The sequence below is a fragment of the Lactuca saligna genome, chromosome 6 (genome assembly GCF_052625555.1).
Source record: "Lactuca saligna cultivar CGN05327 chromosome 6, ASM5262555v1, whole genome shotgun sequence".
Taxonomy (NCBI): domain Eukaryota; kingdom Viridiplantae; phylum Streptophyta; class Magnoliopsida; order Asterales; family Asteraceae; genus Lactuca; species Lactuca saligna.
Window position 1 is genome coordinate 183,197,060 of NC_136422.1, and position 23,100 is coordinate 183,220,159.

Below are 23,100 nucleotides of genomic sequence, written 5' to 3' on the forward strand. Positions count from 1 at the left end.
AAAGGCTCCAACATCACATAACAACATTCTATTCCAACTCAAGGACCTAGATCTCATGCATGGTGCAATATCCACGTCCAAGATGCCATTTTTATTAGTCTACAACTCCAATAGATTAGAAATATGAAGTATTTAAGCTTATGGAGGCCATTTGCACAAAAGTCTCCACCTTTGGGACTTAAACCCTAGAAAATGATACTTTAAGCATGCAACATGAACCAAGTGACAAGATCCGAACCTTTTACCTGATAATGAAGCTTTAACCCTTGCAAAGTTCAGATCTACACTTGAGCACCACTTCTAGCCTTTCCAATGAGCTTGTCTTCTCCTTTGCAACCTTGGAATGGCACTACCAAGCTTAGAATACACACACAAAGGCTTAAGAACGAAGGTACACACTATTTAGGGTTTCACTCTGAGGGATGGTGGCTGAGAAGTCCAGCCACACATTCCTTTTATATCCCTCCAAAGAGATTAGGGTTTTTAGATCTGGGCAAGTTACGCCATGCGTAACCTTGGGTACGCCCATCGTACCTGAGGGGGAACGCGTCCAAATGAGGCGCGCGAGTACGCGCAGCGTACACCTTGTACGCCCAGCGTACTCGCCTACCATGAAAACCCTAAATTAACAACTTAACCAAGATGCAAGGCCAAAAGAAGAATACCTGGATTTCGGGCTGGTACAATTCTCCCCCACTATAATCAGACTTCCCCCCGAAGTCTCATACTGAAAACAACTCTGGATACTGATCCCGCATCTCATACTCGGACTCCCATGTCAGCTCGAACCCCTTCCGATGTTGCCACTGCACTTGTACTAGGGGTACTTCCTTGTTCCTTAGAACCTCAACTTTTCGATCCTTGATCGCTACTGGTCTCTCCACATAGTTCAGGCCTGCATCCACCTGAATATCATCTAATGGCACCACTGCCGACTCGTCGACAATGCATTTCCTCAACTGCGAGACGTGAAAGGTATCATGGATCTGCCCCAACTCAGCAGGTAGATCCAACCAGTAGGCTACCTGGCCTACCCTAGCAATTACCCTGAAGGGTCCAATATACCGGGGTCCCAACTTGCCCCTCTTCCTGAATCATATCACTCCTTTCCAAGGAGAGACCTTTAGGAGCACAAGGTCACCAACCTGGAACTTGAGCTCGGACCAACGCCTGTCCGCATAACTCTTCTGGCAACTCTGTGCGGTCAACATCCTCTGCCTGGCCTGCTGAATCTGCTCGGTCGTCTAGAGTACAATCTCCGTGCTACCCATCACCCGCTGCCCCACCTCTCCCCAGCAGATGGGGGTGCGACACCTCCGCCCATACAACAGCTCAAAGGGTGGCATACCAATGCTCGAATGATGGTTGTTGTTGTACGAAAACTCTGCTAAAGGTAGATAGGTGTCCCAGCTCCCTCCAAAATCCAAAACACATGCTCGGAGCATATCCTCAAGAGTCTGAACCGTCCGCTCGCTCTGTCCGTCTGTCTGCGGGTGGTATGCGGTACTGAAATGCACTCTCGTACCCAACTCCTCATGAAACTTCTTCCAAAACCTGGAAGTAAAACGCACATCCCGATCTGAAACAATCGACATCAGAACCCCATGCCGCGATACCACCTCCCTCACGTATAATTCCGCCAACTTCTCCGCATAAGAGCTCTCGCTGATGGCTAGAAAATGAGCGCTCTTCGTCAATCTATCCACGATCACCCAAATCGCGTCGACTCCCCTGGCAGTCCGCGACAATTTGGTGATAAAATCCATGGTAATCTGTTCCCACTTCCATTAGGGAATCTCTAGCGGCTGGAATTTACCGTGCGGACGCTGGTGCTCGGCCTTAACCTGTCGACAAGTCAGGCATCTCTCAACAAACCATGCAACATCCCTTTTCATACAGGGCCACCAATACTCCTTCCTTAGGTCCAAATACATTTTCGTAGCCCCGGGATAAATCGAGAATTTCGATCGATGCGCTTCCTCCATCAAAATAGTACGCGTACCGCCCACAAACGGTACCCAAATCCGACCTTGAAAAGTCATAAGCCCTCGATCATCCATAACGAATCCTGAAACCTGACCTACAACCCACTCCCTCTTCTGGTTTTCTGGTTTCATAGCCTCAGCCTGAGCTCCTCGAATGGTATCCAAAATCGGGGTCATCACCGTCAACCTCATACAAATATCTCGGATCGGGGCGCTTTCCGCCCTACGGCTCAACGCATCGGCCACCACATTAGCCTTGCCCGGGTGGTACAGGATCTCACAATCGTAATCCTTCACCACATCCAACCATCCCCTCTGTCGCATATTCAGATTTGGCTGATCCATCAAGTACTTCAGACTCTTGTGGTTCGTGTAGATGGTACACCGAACCTCATAAAGATAATGCCGCCAGATCTTGAGGGCAAACACCACAGCCCCCAATTCCAGGTCGTGGGTGGGATATCTCGACTCATAAGGCTTCAACTGCCTCGAAGCATACGCTATCACATGTCCCCTCTGCATAAGCACCGCTCCTAAACCCGATATAGATGCATCACAGTACACCACAAAATCCTCCATCCCTTCCGGAAGTGCAAGCACCGGGGCCTCGCACAGTTTCTGACGAAGGGTCTCGAATGAGGACTGCTGCTCCGGTCCCCACGAAAATGCAACACCCTTCCGGGTCATCCTAGTAAGTGGCACGACGATCTTGGAGAAATCCTTGATAAACCTTCGATAATAGCCGGCCAATCCCAGAAAACTCCTGATCTCAGTGGGCGATCTCGGCACCTCCCATTTCAACACCGCCTCAATCTTGGCCGGGTCGACCAATATCCCTTTCTAATTAACAAGGTGCCCAAGGAACTGGACCTCTCGTAACCAGATATCACACTTAGAGAATTTGGCATACAGCCTTTCCGATCTCAATACCCCAAGAATTTCCCTCAAATGTTCCTCATGCTGCTCCCTGGACCTCGAATATACCAAAATATCATTAATGAATACGATCACCGACCGATCCAGCATCGGCCTGCACACACGATTAATAAGATCCATGAATGCAGCCGGGGCATTGGTGAGCCCAAAAGGCATCACCACAAACTCATAATGTCCATAACGAGTTCTGAATGCAGTCTTCTGAATATCTTCATCCCGAACCCTCATCTGATGATAACCCGACCTCAAGTCTATCTTGGAGAACCAAGATGCCCCCTGCAACTGATCGAACAGATCATCGATCCTAGGTAACGGATACCGGTTCTTAACCGTCAACTTGTTCAACTCCCGGTAATCGATATACATCCGGTGTGAACCATCCCCTTTCTTGACAAACAAAATCGGTGCTCCCCAAGGTGAGCTACTCGGTCAAATAAACCCCATCCCCAACAGCTCCTGAAGCTGCAAGGATAACTCCTGCATTTCCGGTGGAGCAAGACGATAAGGCGCCTTGGCGATGGGCGCCGCTGCCGGAACCAAATCGGTACGGAACTCCACTTGCCTTTCCGGAGGCATACCTGGTAACTCTTCGGGGAACACATCTGAAAACTCACATACTACAGGAACGTCGTCAACCGAATTGGGCCTCCCCGCTGCCACTCGAGTATCCATCACGTAGGCTATGAATCCATTGTAGCCCTGCTGCAAACTCCGCCTCGCCCTGGCAGCCGAACAAAACGCCGACCCACACCGGGTCCCCTCGCCATACACCGTAAGCACTCCCCCACTAGGGTCTCGAATAGTCACCAGCTGTCTCTCGCAGTCAATAACTGCCCCAAACTTACTCAACCAGTCCATGCCCACGATGATGCAAACATCCCCCATCGCTATAGGAACCAAGTCTATAGGGAACTTGACCCCAAAAATCTAGAGCACACATCCTCGAATCACATCAGTGGCATATATCGCTTTCTCATCCGCTATAGAAACGCGCAGGGGTCGAATCATCACTTCCCGATCAATACCGATGTGCTGGCTAAAAGCCAACGATACAAAAGACCAACTCGCACCCGAGTCAAATAATACCAAAGCAGGTACAGAATTCACAAGAAAAGTACCTACGCATATCATAATATAAGCACAATATCCTAGCATAAAAGTAAATACACGAAAGAATACATACCAGCTACGACATCAGGCGCCGCGCGGACCTCCTCCGCAGTCAACTGAAAAGCTCTTCCGCGAGCCTTCGGAGCCTCGGCTTTCACCGGCCGAGTCTCGGTAACCCTGACAGTAGGCGTAGATCCCTGGCGAAGCTGGGGGCACTCGGCCTTTCGATGGCTGGTCTGGTTGCAATGAAAGCAAACTATGAATCCCTTGGGGCAAACCCTAGCAATGTGCCCCTCCTTGCCACACTTGTAGCAAGCACCCGATCGACATGCCCCCTCGTGACCCTTGCCGCACTTTCCGCAAGTGCGGCCCTTTTGACCTCCCGACCTCGAATCGGCGGACTTGGTCTGCTTGGCTGCCGGCTGGGACTGAGCTGGCCACCGATCCACCTGTTGAGACTCGGCCTCCTCCCTGGCCTGGGTCTCCAACTCGATCTCACCCTTCCTGGTATTCGTCTGGAGCTCAACAAAAGTCTGGTATGACGAGTTCGATACAAACTCCCGGATATCCCTCCTCAGCACACCCAAATACCGGCTCATCCGAGCCTGCTCCGTGGACACCTGCTCAGGGCAAAACATCGTGCTCTCATGAAATTTCTGAGTTATCACCGTGACAGAATCATTACCCTGCTTGAGGGTCAAGAACTCCTGAACCAACCGTTCCCTCTCCACCGGGGGAACATACTCGTCTCTGAACATAGCAGTAAACCTCTCCCAAGTCACAGCTGAAACCTCCGCCAGAGTGAAGTTCACCGTCACGAACTTCCGCTAATCCTTTGCTCCCAGGCGGAGCTGGTTCAAAGCGAACCGTACCCTCAGATGCTCCGGACATGAACAAGTGTAGAAGCATCCCTCGATATCAGCAATCCATCTCATCGCAGCGTTCGGATCCTGCATCCCATCAAACTCAGGTGGCTTCGTGTTGCTGAACTCCCGGAACAGCAACGAGTCACCTCCCTGTGGTCTGGCAGTGGCCACAACTGCGATAGCTGCAGCGGCTGCAGCCTCAGTCACCGCGGCGTACCGCTCATCAAAAGTCTCCATCAGTGTGGTCTTAATAGACCCAAACATCTCCGGAATCTCAGCCCGGATCGCTGCAGCCACCTCCTCGTGAATCATCTGACGAAGCTCCTCGTCACTCACACTACTCGTACCAGGTCTGTGGCATGGTCCAACCATGATGCCTCTGAAATACAACATAGAAATATCAGAGACTCTATCGAGCATAATCTCACTCAACAACGCAACCCTACTCAGTCTCCGATACCCAGGGATTCTTACTTGGGTTGCCCACCGACCTAGTGTCTTCAGTAGTACGGGTCCAATACTACCAACTACACCGCATCAGCATTCACCCCAAGTCCTCCTCCCCAAACCCCGGATCATGAGTACTCTATTCTTGCCATGCACTGGCTACCCACTCGCTCTCAAAGCACCTCATAGAAGCAGATTTCCCTAGACTAAGGCATCACAAATCAGGCCATTCTAGTCCTAATATGAATACCTAGTCTACTAGCATGCGTATCATATCATATCATATCTCATAACACATATTGTAAGAGTATTTTGGGGATTTTACCATTCGGGCGCTGGCTGACCGTACACACTTCTTCTTCTTTGGTTGTTTCAAAATTTCTTATCAAATTTTTATTGATTTTATTGATTAAAAATTTCTCAAATCCCCGGTTTGAGTTCACTTACGCCCGAAGGTGTATCCGAATCCCTCAAACCAAGGCTCTGATACCAACTTGTAACGACGTAAATTTTAAAACCAATTTTTTCATTTTTGTAAACATCAAAAACATCGATTAATATTTCAAATTCAAACGTGAACAATATTGTCACAACAAAATACATCCCAATGATCCTAAAATGGTTTTTCCCGACAATGTGTACGATTACGCCGGCGCCTTCCCACGGTCCTCGCTAATACCTGAAACACATAACACAACAACTGTAAGCATAAATGCTTAGTGAGTTCCCCAAAATACAACTTACGCACATACGCCTGTCCAGGCCCTGACCTTCCGATCCATGTGTCTCAGGGGACTTCCGTCCCGACTAGATAAACCTTCCGGTCCTACACACGTCAACCTTACGGTCCACATCACAACGCCTTCCGGCCCATAACATATTCGCCTTCCGGCCCATAACATAATGCCTTCCGACCCATATAAAGCATATCATACATGGCACATATAACGAATAACTTATCACACATAATACATATATCTCATAACATACCCGACCTTCCGGTCACACACTCAAATCCTTCCGGGTACAGTATAGTGAGAAAACTCACCTCGTGGTAAGTCTAAGATCTCGCGTCCTTGGTATCACCGAATCCCAATGAAGACTCTACCTCGCCTAAACATAAAAATATCATTTAATACATAAAGACTTCCACCACTAAAACTTTACCCCTTATCATCATTCCTCAGAGGGTAAAAGACCATTTTACCCTTCCTTGACCTAAAGTCCTCATGTTGACCAAAAACCATAAAAGTCAACAAAAGTCAACCCTGAGAGTACGCGGGGCGTACATCACCAATCCCCTGGATCGGGGTCTCCACCCAGTACGCTGCGCGTACTGGAAGTTACGCCCAACGTAACCATCAGAATCAAACACTCTTCATTTCTGGTCTTAATCGATTAAGCCATTACTCCAACTTCTAGATCCAACTCTTTTAGTGTGTCTAAACCCATAAAGTCAAGACCTTTAAGCCTTGGCCTGGCTGTAAACGCTCCAACATCACATAACAACATTCTATTCCAATTCAAGGACCTAGATCTCATGGATGGTGCAATATCCATGTCCAAGATGCCATTTTTATGAGTCTACAACTCCAATAGATCAGAAATATGAAGTATCTAAGCTTATGGAGGCCATTTGCACAAAAGTCTCCACCTTTGGGACTTAAACCCTAGAAAATGATACTTTAAGCATGCAACATGAACCAAGTGACAAGATCCGAACTTTTTACCTGATAATGAAGCTTTAACCCTTGCAAAGCTCAGATCTACACTTGAGCACCACTTCTAGCCTTTCCAATGAGCTCTTCTTCTCCTTTTGCAACCTTGGAATGGCACCACCAAGCTTAGAATACACACACAAAGGCTTAAGAACGAAGGCACACACTATTTAGGGTTTCACTCTGAGGGATGGTGGTATAGAAGTCTAGCCACACATTCCTTTTATAGCCCTCCAAAGAGATTAGGGTTTTTAGATCTGGGCAAGTTACGCCATGCGTAACCTTGGGTACGCCCAGTCTACCTGAGGGGGAATGCGTCCAAATGAGGCGCACGAGTACGCGCAACGTACACCTTATATGCCCAGCGTACTCGCCTACCATGAAAACCCTAAATTAACAACTTAACCAAGATGCAAGGCCAAAAGAAGAATACCTGGATTTCGGGCTGTTACACTACTCATAGAGCCGTTATGCTGATGGATTTTCATTATCTCTATGTACTTTACGCCTTACGATGGCAAATTTTCCTGCATCATACTACAAGGTTATCGTTAATGAAATGGTGCTATGTTTTATTTGTAATTTTGTTATCTGCTATGTGTTCTATTTTCCTTGTGTCATGATATTGTGTGAATTCACTTATATGCACAATCGAACCATCAAAACCACTAAATGATGAAGGAACTCGAAACCACGAACTACTATGTACTCACCATCTTCCTGTTCCATGACAGAAGATGCCTTAATGACCGGTACGCGAAAACAACACGACACCACCACCACCACCGCCGCCACCGGAGTTAGACTCTGCTGCATTCCAGGCAACAGTTGTGACATCCTCAATTTCACGGCCCAAAAAGACCGATTTGTTTATGCTTGATTTTAAAAATCAGATTATCTTTTAAAGAAATACGTTGCGGAATTTGTTCCCAGAAAAACATGATAAATATGTTATCAAATCATTTCCGAGGAAATGTAATTTATTCATTTTAAAACTTTAGGATGTCATCGTCAATACAAAATCATAAGCATAAACAGAACTTACAGTTATTTACACTAGTGATTTTACATCTCCTTTAATCTCTCAGTGTAACGTGGCTTCGTATCGACACTTGTGATACAAATAACTGGAGTGGGTCAGGTTGGGAAACCTGGTGGGTATATAGGGTTTTTAACCCACAATAATAAAGTTATTATGTTTTATCATCAAACAATTAACCTAATTACTCTTCCCCATTATCTTCTTTATTTCTTAAGGATTTACCCTAAGAATCATCTATCACTCATTCGTAAGGATTCCTCTTAACGAATAGGCACGAAGTCACATCGTCGCCAGGGTTTATACAACATGAACTAAGTCCATAGCTGCTAGGGTTTATACAAAATGTGCTAAGTCCATATCTCTCATTTATTGATAGTATTATTTTCGTGAATCCACTCGCAATACATGTCAATGGGTTTTTAGAGTACATCCGATGAACATAATGTTCATACACCTACAGGTTATGAGCCTGATAGTGTTCCACAGACCGTCTAGAATAGTCCATGGTTGTCATCCATACTCTGCTAGATGAAGGGGGCCAACGTTTGGGTAAGGGCTTCTCTCATATTTCATCCCTCACCCTCATCTCATGATCTATATCACTGATCATCTCATTTATTCAACTCATCTTTCATAATATACCAACTATTTCATCTACCCATGTTTTACCCAACATTTTTGTAGATATAAAATTCATATACCGTTTAAATTATTTAAAACATGTATAAATCACTCATTCAACATTCATCCCAAATAAACAAACAATATATATTCACATAGCACATATTTTATATAAAATACTTCATATATATATATATATATATATATATGTGTGTGTGTGTGTGTGTGTGTATGTGTGTGGGTGTGTAAGATGAAAGTGACTATACACCCACTTGATAAGACGGTGATTAGACAACACTTCGTCCCTTAAAATAATATTTTTCGATGAAACTGAGATGTTTTCTCAAAAACTAGGCTTCATGTGGGCAGAGTTTCGACTCGAAAAAATTATTTTCTTGGGGACTTCGGGGCTTTGGGAGTTGCTTCGGGTATTAGGGAGGTTCCCTAGGCTTCGGGGTGATTTAGGGTGGCTAGAGAAGTGTTTTAGAGCGAAAGAAGATGGAAATTAGCAACCATTTATGGAGGGCTTCGCTTGCTATTTATAGTAGGCTCCTGACCCTCGGTACGTTGGGCGTACCTGCGAGGGCGCGGGGCATACGGTACGTTGGGTGTACTTGCATGAACGCGAGGTGTTCCAAGAGACGTGTCGATGGTTCGGTTTCCGGGCCTCGAACGCATTGATATGCGAGAGACGTGTCATCCTTCTGAAGAAAGAGGAGACGTGGCCAACTTCTGACCTAGTCCAAGTACGCGGGGCGTAAACTCGTACGTTGGGCATACGGCTACGGATAAGCTTCAAATTTTTTATTTAAAACTTCAAAAATTCATATCTTTTACATACGGGCTCCATTTTTGACATTTTTTATATCCACGCGTAGGTGGGATTGTACTTTATAGCTTTCGTTTAGACTCCCTCGGCTAATTTTGACTTTATTTTTAAATTTATATTTTTAACAGGCCGGGACAGGAAAAGTCCGTTAAAAATTCATAACTCCTTCATTCGACGTCCGTTTTTGTCTATCTTTTTACCGTTGGACTAATATTGACGAGATCTTTGATTCTCATTTATGTTGTGTAGGCTAAAAATCGCTCGATCTATAATTCGAATTCTGGGCTGCATACTGTTATGCTAAATCTTAGAAAATTCATAACTTCCTCATACGAATTCAGATTTGGACATTTTTTTTATTCACGCTCTTGGTTTAATGTGTACTACGACTTTCATTTAGATTGCTGAGGCTAAAAAACACTTTATCATAAATTTACTTTTTACGTCACTGATGTGTGTAAAAATGCATTGGTTTTATTCCTACTCTAAAATTATAATTTTAGCACACAAAGGCAGTGAACCTGTCTTTTAGTGGTATAGTTAAATAAGTAGGGTATCGACAGGGAATGGAAATTAAACTAATAACTAATTTTAACTAAACAAGTAATAAAAGTAAAGGGTTTTTCTCTAGTTTTACAAGACTAGAAACTTAAACACACCTCCTAACACGTAATTAACTAAACAACTAAGACAAGTAAAAATTCACCAAATTTAATAAAAAGGTGTATGTTTAGGTCCAATTAATTCACTCCTATGGTCAATTTTATTATAGAATAATATATTGATTGTTATTGGTTACCAACTATAGTGATTAGGTTCGCATTCACTATTACCAACCCTTAGGAAATTACTTAATTTAAGCAGTGATCAATTGTTTAAACTAATTAACTCCCTAGCTCTATTATTTGGATTAAATAAGATTTGTAATTGGTTAATCAAATTGGTGGTTCAACTAACCTCTTGTTTGTTGGTTTACCAAACAAGATCACACATTAATTTACCCATTCTCTAGTTAATCCTAGTTTCATATTCACTAATCCTAAGCATATAATGAAGTGTTCACATAAATCATATGAGGTTGACAATTAAGAGATGTTCATGCAGCCTAATTGTCTTCCAATTAACAGTATATAATTATAATCAATGCATAAGGTTCTTTAACAAACTTAGTTTAATAAAATCACCAATAATAAATCAAACAAAGTAATAAATCACACCATAGGAGTAAATTAATCTTTCCTAAACATAAACTACGAAATTTAGCTCATGATTACATGCATAGAAAAGCTAAAAACATATTCAATTAAACTAAAAATGATTGACTTCCAGATTAAGTGGAAGATTTAACTTAATTCGCCTTAAATCTTCTTAATGATCAAAGATCAGGGTTCTTCAGGTCTCCAAAGGTATCTCCAGTCGCAGGTTGCTCTCCAAGGAAGCTAAAAAAACTCCACAATTCGGGATCTCAACCATTATTTATAGTTATCTCAAAACAGGGTCTACTCGGCGAGTAGGTGCCCAATTCGCCGAGTTGATAGGAGAAATCCGTGTACGACAATGATTTTTGACTTATCTTCACGAACATTCTTGGTAACTCGCATAGTAGGTGCGTGGACTCGCTGAGTAGCTCCAGATTTTCACCTCTTTCTTCATTCTTTAGCTTCTAATTGCTTCTCCTTCTTTCTTTTTGTTTCCAAGCATGTCTTCTGGACTGAAAATATAATTTAGACATTATTAAGTACCTTTTGTCCATATTATGCAAATAATTAGCTAATAATTGATAAAAAAAATCTATACTAAACATATGGCTAATTATGCACGTATCAAAATATCCCACACTTGACTTTTGCTTGCCCCCAAGCAAAACTGAATTTTAGCATACTAAAATCACATAAGACAATCCCAATTGAACCCAGCCATTATGTCAAGACTGCAACGCATGCATTTGTGTCTAAAATTTTCCTAAGGAACCCTAATACTCTAAATACTCACAATCCTCATAAACATTCACCCACTTTTTCCGAACAATGCTCATTTTATGCATCCCTCCGAATCCATCCGCAGGAAACCTCCTAACCTCAAGGTATTTTTGGTTGAGCAACCCAAGCATACATAATCTAGAAAATTACAATTTATGATACCACTATGTAGCTCTTTTGGAATTCTTCACTTCTTTGATATTTCACCATCTTTTTAATTTTTGGTTATCTTCAACTTTTGAATTTCTTCAGAATTTTTGATCTTTGAACTTCATACTTTAACTTTGATGCTCCAAAAATTCTTCAAACTTTTTCTTGTAATTCTCTCTTATTTTTAACATGTAACTCACTTTTTCCACTCAAAACCCTACATGCTTAAGTAGGGGCGCTCAACTTCAACCTTTATTGGTTAACGATAATAATTTTCCTGGACACATTTCTGGTACACGATGCTAAACATATTGCATTATTCAAACTAAGCGAGGTCGTGTTTTTGTCCCATGATTTCACTAGAATAAGGAGGCCACAAATGCACTAGAACATATATAGGCTCAACTAAACATTTAGGTTTTCATGCAATCATCAACATAATTCTAACATGGAATCCTACTTACTTTTACCAAAGTTTTCTAAGTTAAGTCCTAAGCAATGTTTTATGCAAAATTTGTAAAATTTTTAAAAAATAAACCTAAATTAGGATCCTAAATTTACTAAGATGTAACCAACCCCCTACCCCGCACTTAATTCATGCAATGTCCCCATTGCATGTTATGCATGAAAAGTAAAAATATGAAATGTAGAGGGAATTGGAACAAACTCCCCTGGGGTAGCAGTTGCGAGGCTGATCTTCTTCAATTAAGCTCCTACTTTGAATGACTTTAGACATGGAAACAACTCATCCATGCCTTGGGTGTCATGTCTCATGTGGTAAACCTCTAAATAGCTCCAAATATTTAGGACAAAGCTCTCAGAATTCTTCCAGGAATGAATCTCAACGAAAAAATATGGATAAGAACTGCAGTGAATGTGCCCAAAACGAATCTTGAGTGTGAAATATTGATGGACTCGACGAGTCAAGCATGTACTCAGCGAGTATATCGACATTCAACAGATAATCGCGTATTTGCACATGCACTCGATGAGTACTCTAAGTGCACTCGACGAGTAGATCGCTGAGTCAAAAATAAATTTTCCTGCTTTTAATTCTTGACTGAGGTGCTAAATCAGGATACTTCAGTGACTCTTCTTCTATTTCCTTCAGTAATAACACATTTTGTCACTCTTCTTCCTAATGGACTCAACCTTAAATGTAACACTTCGCACTCTCATTTAAACCAATCCTCACTTTAGCCTTGACCAATGAAACTCCTAAATGCATCCTAACCTTCAAACCTGAAAAACATGTAACCACAAGTGAAAGAAAACAAACCAAGGTCCCACTTAAATAAATCCAAGTACATCAAACAAAATAAAAACATAAAAAACATCCAAATCAAATCAAACTTCAAACTTCTTCATCCATGTCTGCCCCTCCTGCTCCACTCCCTCCTGCTTGGTCGTTTCCCCTCTGCATCCGCTCTTCCCAATTCATGATGTATGGATATCCGGGCCCAGGACGTGGAGCAATGTGCATTTGCTCAAAAATATAATTGAATGACTCATTGTTATAGTTAATGCCCCGGACAATGTCATCTAAATATCCCCGATAATCCACGTGATTCCACCCCTCGTTCTCATCTTCCACCGGGATAACCGGTGGGTCTTCTCGAACCTGTTCCCTCCTATGTCGCACTTTTCTTCCCGGATCCTTGGGAACAACCACCTCATATTCATTTGGGATTGTAAAAGAATCCCCAAATTTTTCCACAATCCTTGCCCTCCGGAATAAGGTATTGCTAAACGGAGGAGGAGAAATCACGGTCAACGCCCTCGCTTCTTGCATGTCCAAAATGCCATATGACCTTGCATGTCTTGTCACAAACATACCCCCATTAATTTTGGAGGTAATATTCTCTTTAACCGCTCCATCCGCAAGGTATTTTTCCAAACAATACGGGAAGTTGCAAAAGATGTTCGGGGTGATGATGCTCCACAAATAGAAAATGTCGAGGGTAAGAACTTTGTCATCATCCTTCCTCATATTTATGGTACTAGCGATAAGGCGGTGGATGAGACGATGGATCGGAGAATGAATATGGCCCTCTTGAGCAGTAGAGGGAATATAGACCTAGTTTGCAATAGTGTTCCACCAAGTGGATGCAACAACTCCCTCGGGAAACTCCTTGTGACATTGCTCTAGAAATGCTTCAAAATCATCCGTCATGATGACATCTTGGTCATAGAGACCAACCCTCCATGATAGTTCCGCTATGCTGCAGTGGCACAACTCCCCTCCGAGGAAAAAAGTGATAATGTTGGTGTTATAATATTTACTACCACCCCGAAATGAGATAGTAGCAAAGAATCCCTAACACAATTCTGCAAACACAGGTTCTTGTATTTTAAACAGCTGCATCCACCCGTCACATATTATTGTTGTGCCATCCACTTCGAAAGATTTTACCAAATACTGGGTTAACTCCTCTTCCAACCCGGTTTGACTTAGCCAGTCCCAATTAAGCGCATTGGGGAGATAGACCTCTTTTTTTTTCAAGGCCTCTAATCTATTTTTCGCCCTAGCTTGAGACGATCTTGAGGTGATTTGTGAAAAAGCAAGCCATGGAATGTCTCCATGACTTCCTCCCCTTGAACTCTGACTCCTTCTATACATGATTTCTACAGAGAAACATCAAGAAAACAACAACAAACAAAAACCCAGCAATTAAAGTTAAACATACGGTTCTATCATAGCATCTACTCGCCGAGTCCATGAACTACTTGGCGAGTAGGATGAACTGCGAGAACAGTTTCATATCGGTCCCTATTAGGTTAATCAAAACACATATATTTGCACAGGGGTTTGCTGTTCTAAGTCCCTTAAGCCTAATTCCACAAGAAATTTCATCCAAATCCTCCTAATTTATCCTAAAATCGAAACACTAGAATTGGAGTAAACCCCCAAATCCGGATTTTAGCAAAAATAAGGACCAATAACTGATAAAGTTGTGACCTTTAACAAGAATTCAAAGGAAAAATCATACATTTTGCTTTGTGGATGAAGATTCAACAATAATTTAAAGAAATGGCTTGAGAGAAAACTGAATGCTCGGTGAGTTGGATGAGAAGTGGCTGTGAAAATGAGTAGGGTAAAAGAAACCCTTATTTACAGATTAAAAAACCTCGTTTAAATGCATGTACTTGTCGAGTAGAAATGCCTACTCGCCGAGTAGGGACGTGTATTCGCGATTTTGCATGTAATTCCAAAAGTACTCGGTGAGTAGATCATATAGTTTGAAAAACACTCAAATTTTTAACCACCACCCCACACTTTGAGCATTGCGTGCCCTCAAGCAATCATTTTAAGCATAATTTCAGAAGAAGAATGAAAAGAAAACAGATCCTAAAAGTGAAAAAGAAAAACAAAGGGAAAAGAAATGCAAACTCTAACTCTAGTTTCTTCCTAGATGTGCTTCTTTTTAAGGAGTCGTTAGCGGGACTCCTTCCCGCTCTACGTATCTGACATGCCTTCCAGCAACAACCCTTCTTCTAGGTCTTCATTCCTCGGGATTCCTTCTTCATATTTTTTCACCTGATGTCCATTCACTTTGAAAGGAGTGCCATCTCTTGATAATAACTCAATAGATCCATGTGGAAAAACCTTCTTTACTAGAAATGGACCATCCCATCTTGACTTTAATTTGCCCGGAAAGAGTTTGAGCCTTGAATTAAAAAGTAACACTTTTTCCCCTTCGTGAAAGTCTTTATTACCCTTGATTCTTTTGTCATGCCAACTCTTAGTTTTTTCTTTATAAATCAAGGAGCTAGTATAGGCTTCATTTCTAAGTTCTTCAAGAGCATTTAGTTGCATCAACCGGTTGGTTCTAAGTTCAACTATATCAAAGTTGCACATTTTTAAAGCCCAAAAAGCTTTATGCTCTATTTCCACCGGTAAATGACATTGCTTCCCATAAACTAGCCTATATGATTTAGTACGAATAGGTGTTTTGAAAGCTGTGCGGAAGGCCCAAAGTGCATCATCTAACCTATCCAACCATTCCTTTCGATTGCTACCCACCGATCTTTCCAAAATTCCCTTAAATGCTCTATTCGTCACTTCAGTTTACCCACTAGTTTGTGGATGGTAAGATGTAGAGAATTTATGGGTTACCCCATATTTCCTTAACACCTTTTCTAATTGATCATTAGCAAAGTGGCTGCCTCGGTCACTAATAAGGGCTTTAGGAACTCAAAATCTTGAAAATAACTTTTTTAGAAAGCGCACCACCACCCGAGCATCATTAGTTGGTAAAGCTTGTGCCTCCGACCATTTGTATACATAGTCCACCGCCACTAAAATATATTTGTTCCCTTTTGACATTGGAAACGGTCCCATGAAATCGATCCCCCACACATCAAAAACTTCACACACTTGAATACTATGTTGTGGCATCTCGTTTCGGGATGATGTGTTTCCTGCTCTTTGGCATGCATCCCACTCTTTAACATATTGGGTAGCATCTTTAAAAATTATCGGCTAATAAAACCCAATATCAAATATCTTCTTTGCTGTGTAATGTGCTCCATGATGTCCACCGGTGGGTCCGCTATGGCAATGCTCCAAAATGTCGCAGCTTTCTTTCCCGAATACGCATCTCCTTATGATCCCATCCGTACAGCTTCGGAAAAGATATGGCTCGTCCCAAAAGTAGTATTTTATTTCTTAAAAGAATTTCTTCTTTTTTTGGCGGGTGAAATCTTTTGGGATAAATTTAGTAGCTAAATAATTAGCTATATCCGCAAACCATGGCTCCTCCCCCGCAGTTACTAGAATGTACTCGTCCGGAAATTCGTCTCCAATTTTACCCTCTTCCAATGCTTCCAAGTGCGGGTTTTCTAGTCTTGATAAATGGTCGGTAGCTACATTCTACATTATCTTTTTATCGCGTATTTCTATATCAAATTCTTGTAAAAGGAGAACCCACCATATCAATCTTGGCTTTGCATCCTGCTTGGCAAACAAGTACTTAATAGCAGAATGGTCAGTAAAAACAGTGGGTTTAGATAAAATAAGATAAGGGAGGAATTTGTCAAAAGCATACACAATGGCTAATAATTCTTTTTCAGTTGTGGTGTAATTTTCTTGGCCTGGATTCAGAGTTTTACTTGCATAATAGATGGGTCGAAAATGCTTATCAACCCTTTGACCAAGGACAACTCCTAATGCAAAGTCACTTGCATCACACATTATTTCAAAAGTTAAGTTCCAATTCGGGGCAATGATGATTGGGGAATTAGTTAGTTTTTCTTTCAAAAATTCAAAAGCCTCTAGACACTCTTTAGTGAAATTAAAGGGTGCATCTTTTTTAAAAGTAATTGTGTTAGAGGTCTAGTTATTTTAGAAAAATCTTTTATGAAATGATGGTAAAAACCCGCGTGACCTAAAAAACTTCTAATGCCCTTTATATTAGTTGGTGGAGGTAATTTAGCAATTGTGTTTATTTTTGCCCGATCCACCTCAATCCCCGCTTTGGATACCTTGTGGCCCAAAACTATACCCTCTTTAACCATAAAGTGACATTTTTCCCAATTAAGGACTAAGTCGGTTTTTTCACACCTTGCAAGCATTAAAATTAAGGTTAGCAAGACAATCATGGAAGGAAGATCCAAAAACAGAAAAATCGTCCATAAATACTTCCATGAATTTTTCCACCATGTCGTGGAATATGACTGTCACGCACCTTTAAAATGTCGCAGGTGCATTGCATAACCCAAAGGGCATGCGGCGATAGGCAAAAGTCCAACTCGGGCAGGTGAAAGTGGTCTTTTCTTGGTCCATTGGGTCTATGGGTATTTGGAAGTAACCCGAAAATCCGTCTAAGAAACAATAGTAACTATGGCCGGACAATCTTTCAAGCATTTGATCAATAAAAGGTAAAGGAAAATGGTTTTTACGAGTGGCATCGTTTAGCTTTCAATAATCGATGCACACTCTCCAACCGGTTACCGTTCAGGTCGGAATAAGCTCGTTCTTCTCGTTTGTTACAACCGTCATCCCTCTTTTCTTGGGCACCACTTGAACCAGACTAACCCATGGACTATCGGAAATAGAATAAATGATCCCCACATCTAAAAGCTTGACTACTTCTTTCTTGATCACTTCTTGCATGTTTGGGTTCAATCTTCTGTTGGATTAGTGTCTAAGTCCATAACTATTTTGGTATGTACTTGACCCGATGGTGCATGGTCCTTTTGGGTTGCCTTCACCAAAGCAACTTGATTGGAGAAATAAATAAAGAGAGAGAGGATATTATGATTTATTAATATGTTATAAGAATAATATATTAAAGGAGAAATCATATTTGTTTAATTAATATTGGTCAATAATTAATTAGGAATTAATTTTGTGATCAAGTGTAATTAATTAAACTAGAGGGGCTGATTTGTTATTATGTGATAGTTACAAAATAAGGTAAGGATTATCTTAAATATATGGTGAACGAATTTGAGGTGATAAGGCCTTAGAATTCGACTATGATAAGGATTCAAGGATTATCTTATGGGTTGCTTTGTGGATAAGCAACTAGATAAGGATAATAACTGAAACCCTATCTGTACACCTATATAAACACCCCTTGGCTCATGAATTCGTGTATCCCTTCCCAAGAAGTCCTAAGGATGAATTCTAACCTCTCTCCTCTCTCTTTATACCTTCTCCACTTGCTTATGGTGTTTGTAAGCCATTAGAGGAGTGACACTTGTGACTCTAAGCATTCCAAAGTCAATTCAAGGAGATTTGGGATTGTTATTGCTACATAACAATCAAGGTAACATTATAAACTTATTCTTATGGCTAATATGATTACTTGAATGCTAGAATTAGGGTTTATAGTCTTGGATAACTTGCATGTACAATAGAGAAACCTAGATCCAAGCATTAGGGTTTGTATGAGCACATAGGATGTTTTATGACCAAAACCCATCATCTTCTTTGGTGTTGCACTACCGACTTTGCTGCTTCTTCCAGGTTGATCTTGTGAGAGCAATAAGAGGGGCTTATTCCCTTGATATCTGTGATACTCCATGCAATGACATTCTTCATCTTCTTCAAGACTTGAACTAATTCTTCTTTTTCAGATTTGGAGAGGTCAGAAGCTATTATAACAGGTTTTTGTTGACCATCTACTCCAAGTGATCTGGTAGTGCCTTGAGCTCAGATTTTGTGTTCTGCATGCTGAACACGTCGAGTACAGGTAAGGTACTCGTCGATTCCTGTGCCAAATTCACGATTTCTTGCGATTTTTCAGATGGACTCGGCGAGTAGATCGGGCCTACTTAGCGAGTAGGTTGCTCCATGGTCTTCATTAACTCATCATAATCCGCTTCTTCCAGCAGTGTCTCTATTTCCAGTAAGTCTTTTTCAACATCAAGTTCTTCATCAAAATTGATGGTGGATTTGTTTGAGTCTTCATTATCCCATTCCTGCATCAATTCATCCAACATATCGATTGAAAATGTCGTGTCATCACTATTCCTTGCATGCTTCATGGCTTGATCAACCCCGAAAGTGACTGAATCATCACCCACCCATAGAGTAAGTTTTGAATCTTGCATGTCAACTATAGCGCTTGCTGTGTTAAGGAAAGGTATTCCAAGGATGATCGGGACTTGAGGATCTGCTTCCATGTCCAAGATTATAAAATCCGCGGGGAACACGAACTTATCCACCTTTACCAAGATATCTTCACAGATTCGTCGTGGGAATGTAACCGTTTTGTTTGCTAAGTGGATTGCCATTCGGATTGGCCTCGGTTCTGGGAGATCTAGTTTCTTGAAAAATTAATATGGCATGAGGTTTAGACTTGCTCCCGAATCGGCCAAAGCATGAATGGTGGCCAAATTCCCAAATTGACAGGGCAATGTTAAGCTTCTTGGGTCACCCTTCTTCTTCGGTAGCTTGTTCAACATGGCAACTGAGCAATTCTCATTGAGAACCACTTCACTCACTTCTTCCATCTTCCTTCTATTGGTTAGCAGCTCCATTAGGAATTTGGCATATTTTGGCATTTGGGCAACCGCTTCTATGAATGGTATGTTGATTTGAAGAGCTTTTATGTGTTCTAGAAATTTCTGGTAGTCTTCTTCATTCTTTTCTTTCTTAACTCTGGTTGGATATGGCAATGGAGGCTGAAATGGCTTTTCAGGAATCTAACTTTTCTGATTAGGCAATGGACTCATCGAGTCCATATTCTGGACTCGGCGAGTAGGGTCTGTGTCCAGCAGATTTTGACTTTGGCTCGGTTTTTCTGCATCCTCCTTTTGTGACTTCTTGGGCTCTTCATTCTGAATAGGCGCGAGAGGGGTAACTATCTTCCCACTTCTAGTTGTCACAATATTTATATGTGCGCCTCGTGGGTTGTTTTCGGTTTTACTAGGAAGTTCTCCCGGTGACCTTTGATTTATTTGTTGGGAAAGTTCCCCAGATGTGTCTCAATGTTGTGGATAGATGCTTGCTGATTTCTAAGTATTGTTCTTGGCTCTTGTATTGCAGCATCATGGTCATTGTGTTTCTTTTCTGAAGCAGCTACAAATTTAGCTAGCATATCCTCCAAACTTGGTTTTCTTTCTTGCACCAGCTCCTCCTTTTGGTAAAACCCTCTTCCTTTTTGTTTATACTTCTCCTCCTTTGCTTTCTTGTACTCTTCATAAGGGAGCCACTCCGTCTTTGGTTTTCACCAGCCATCATCATATTTGTCACCACTAGAGTAGCATACTTGCGCCTTCTTGTTCCCATTCTCATCTAAGTCACAGTCTCTAGTAAGATGAGGTCCATTGCAATTCTCACAACCCATGCGAATAGCATGTATTTTTTGATCCATTTTTTCCATCCTCCTATCCATGGTTTTCAACATAGCCATGACTGCTGACAAATCTTCTGAAGCTGCATAAGCTGCCCCCTTGTCACATCATTCCTCGGGTTGTGGTATTCCCTAGAATGCTTGGAGAATTCCTCAATTAGTTTCTTTATCACCAGAAGAACCTTCTTCGTGAGGGGGCCTTGCGAGTCAAGTAATTGCCTTGTTGTAACATTCACTCCATCATAGAAAATGGAGACTTCTAGTTGACTATTGAGATCATGATGTGGGCAATTTCTTAATAGACTTTTGTACCTCTCCCAAGCCTCATAAAGTGATTCTCTAGCTTGTTGCTCAAAGTTGGCTATGACTTTCTTTAACTTAGCTATTTTGGAAGGTGGGCAAAATTGATCAATAAATTCTTCTTTCATCTTGGCCCATGTAGTGATGGATCCGGGGGGAAGTGACTTGACCCAATCTTTTGCAGCACCCTTCAATGTAACCGGAAGCATTCGAAGTAGTTGAGTCTCGTGAGGCACGTTTGGAACATTTAAATAATTAGCTACATCATTAACTTCATCCAAGTGTTTGTAAGCATCTTCATGGTCTTTTCCGTAGAAGGGGATTTCTTTGAGTTGGGCAAATATGTGACCCTTAAGCTCAAAAGTGGCAGTTGCGGGAATTGCAGGTTGCACAAGTCCCGGGCCGGTATCATCGCGTATCCTTTTCTTCCATTCCCCCATGGGGACTTCATCGATGTTAGCCATAGGGATAGCTAATTCACTGCTGGACTCTGAGTCGTGCCCGAATGTAGGTTCTTCTTCTTCTTCGGTTTCGTACTCGGTGTCCTCTTTGATTGGGTCTTCGCTTGCTAAAGAGGCACTGGATGCTCTTGATTTGCTACTCTTCTTCTTCCCAAAAACTGTCTTTAAGCTAGACAAAGGCGACTTCTTAGGTGTATTCGAGCTTTCAACGTCCTTGCCTCTGTTTTTCCTCAACGCGGATTCTAGGTCTTCAAAAGGGGGAACCAGTGGAGTATTGGATCCTCTGGTCATGAAAATCCTGCAACAAAACAAGAAAAACGTGTAAAAAGAACAAAAGATGAAACTGAACGAAAATAAAAATTAAACTGCCAAACAGCAGGGTACTCGCCGAGTAGAGTCGAGTGCACTCGGCGAGTAGGCTGTATAAAACTAAAAAAATAAACAAAATTAAATAAAAACGACTAAAAACTAATAAATACTAAAACCTAACCTACTTACTGAATTACTAAAAAAATTAACTTTGTGCAAGATAAAACTCACACAAAGGATCGATAAAACTATGAATTAGATTTAATTTTTGAACCGTTCCCCGACAACGGCGCCAAATACTTGATATGTGTAAAAATGCACTGGTTTTATTCATACTCTAAAAATATAATTTTAGCACACAAAGGCAGTGAACCTATCTTTTAGTGATATAGTTAAATAAGTAGGGTATCGAACTCAGGGAACGAAAAATTAAACGAATAACTAATTTTAACTAAACAAGTAATAAAAGTAAAGGGTTTTTCTCTAGTTTTACAAGACTAGAAACTTAAACACACTTCCTAACACGTAATTAACTAAACAACTAAGACAAGTAAAAATTCACCAAATTTAATAAAAAGGTTTATGTTTAGGTCCAATTAATTCACTCCTATGGTCAATTTTATGATAGAATAATATATTGATTGTTATTGGTTACCAACTATAGTGATTAGGTTCGCATTCGCTATTACCAACCCTTAGGAAACTACTCAATTTAAGTAGTGATCAAGTGTTTAAACTAATTAACTCCCTAGTTCAATTATTTGGATTAAATAAGATTCGTAATTGGTTAATCAAATTGGTGGTTCAACTAACCTCTTGTTTGTTGGGTTACCAAAAAAGCTCACACATTAATTTACCCATTCTCTAGTTAATCCTAGTTTCATATTCACTAATCCTAAGCATATAATGAAGTGTTCACATAAATCATGAGATTGACAATTAAGAGATGTTCATGCAGCCTAATTGTCTTCCAATTAACAGAAAATAATTATAATCAATGCATAAGGTTCTTTAACAAACTTGGTTTAATAAAATCACCAATAATCAATCAAACAAAGTAATAAATCACACCATAGGAGTAAATTAATCTTTCCTAAACAGAAACTACGAAATTTAGCTAATGATTACAGTCATAGAAAAGCTAAAAACGAATTCAATTAAACTAAACATGATTGACTTCTAGATTAAGTGGAAGATTTAACTTAATTCGCCTTAAATCTTCTTAATGATCAAAGATTAGGGTTCTTCAGGTCTCCAAAGGTATCTCCAGTCGCAGGTTGCTCTCCAAGGAAGCTAAAAAAACTCCACAATTCGGGATCTCAACCATTATTTATAGTTATCTCAAAACAGGGTCTACTCGGCGAGTAGGTGCCCAACTCGCCGAGTTGATAGGATAAATCCGTGTACGACAATGATTTTTGACTTATTTTCGCGAACATTCTTGGTAACTCGCCGAGTAGGTGTGTGGACTCGCCGAGTAGCTCCAGATTTTCACCTCTTTCTTCATTCTCTAGCTTCTAATTGCTTCTCCTTCTTTCTTTTT

At 41.3% G+C, this 23,100-nt stretch overlaps 1 non-coding gene across 1 annotated transcript; it reads left to right on the plus strand.

Moving 5' to 3' along the window:
• The first annotated feature begins 20,760 nt into the window (after positions 1-20,760).
• Positions 20,761-20,867, plus strand: LOC145003663 (small nucleolar RNA R71). The gene has a single exon (XR_013662112.1). It is a non-coding gene; the product is annotated as a small nucleolar RNA R71 (small nucleolar RNA).
• The last annotated feature ends 2,233 nt before the right edge of the window (positions 20,868-23,100 follow it).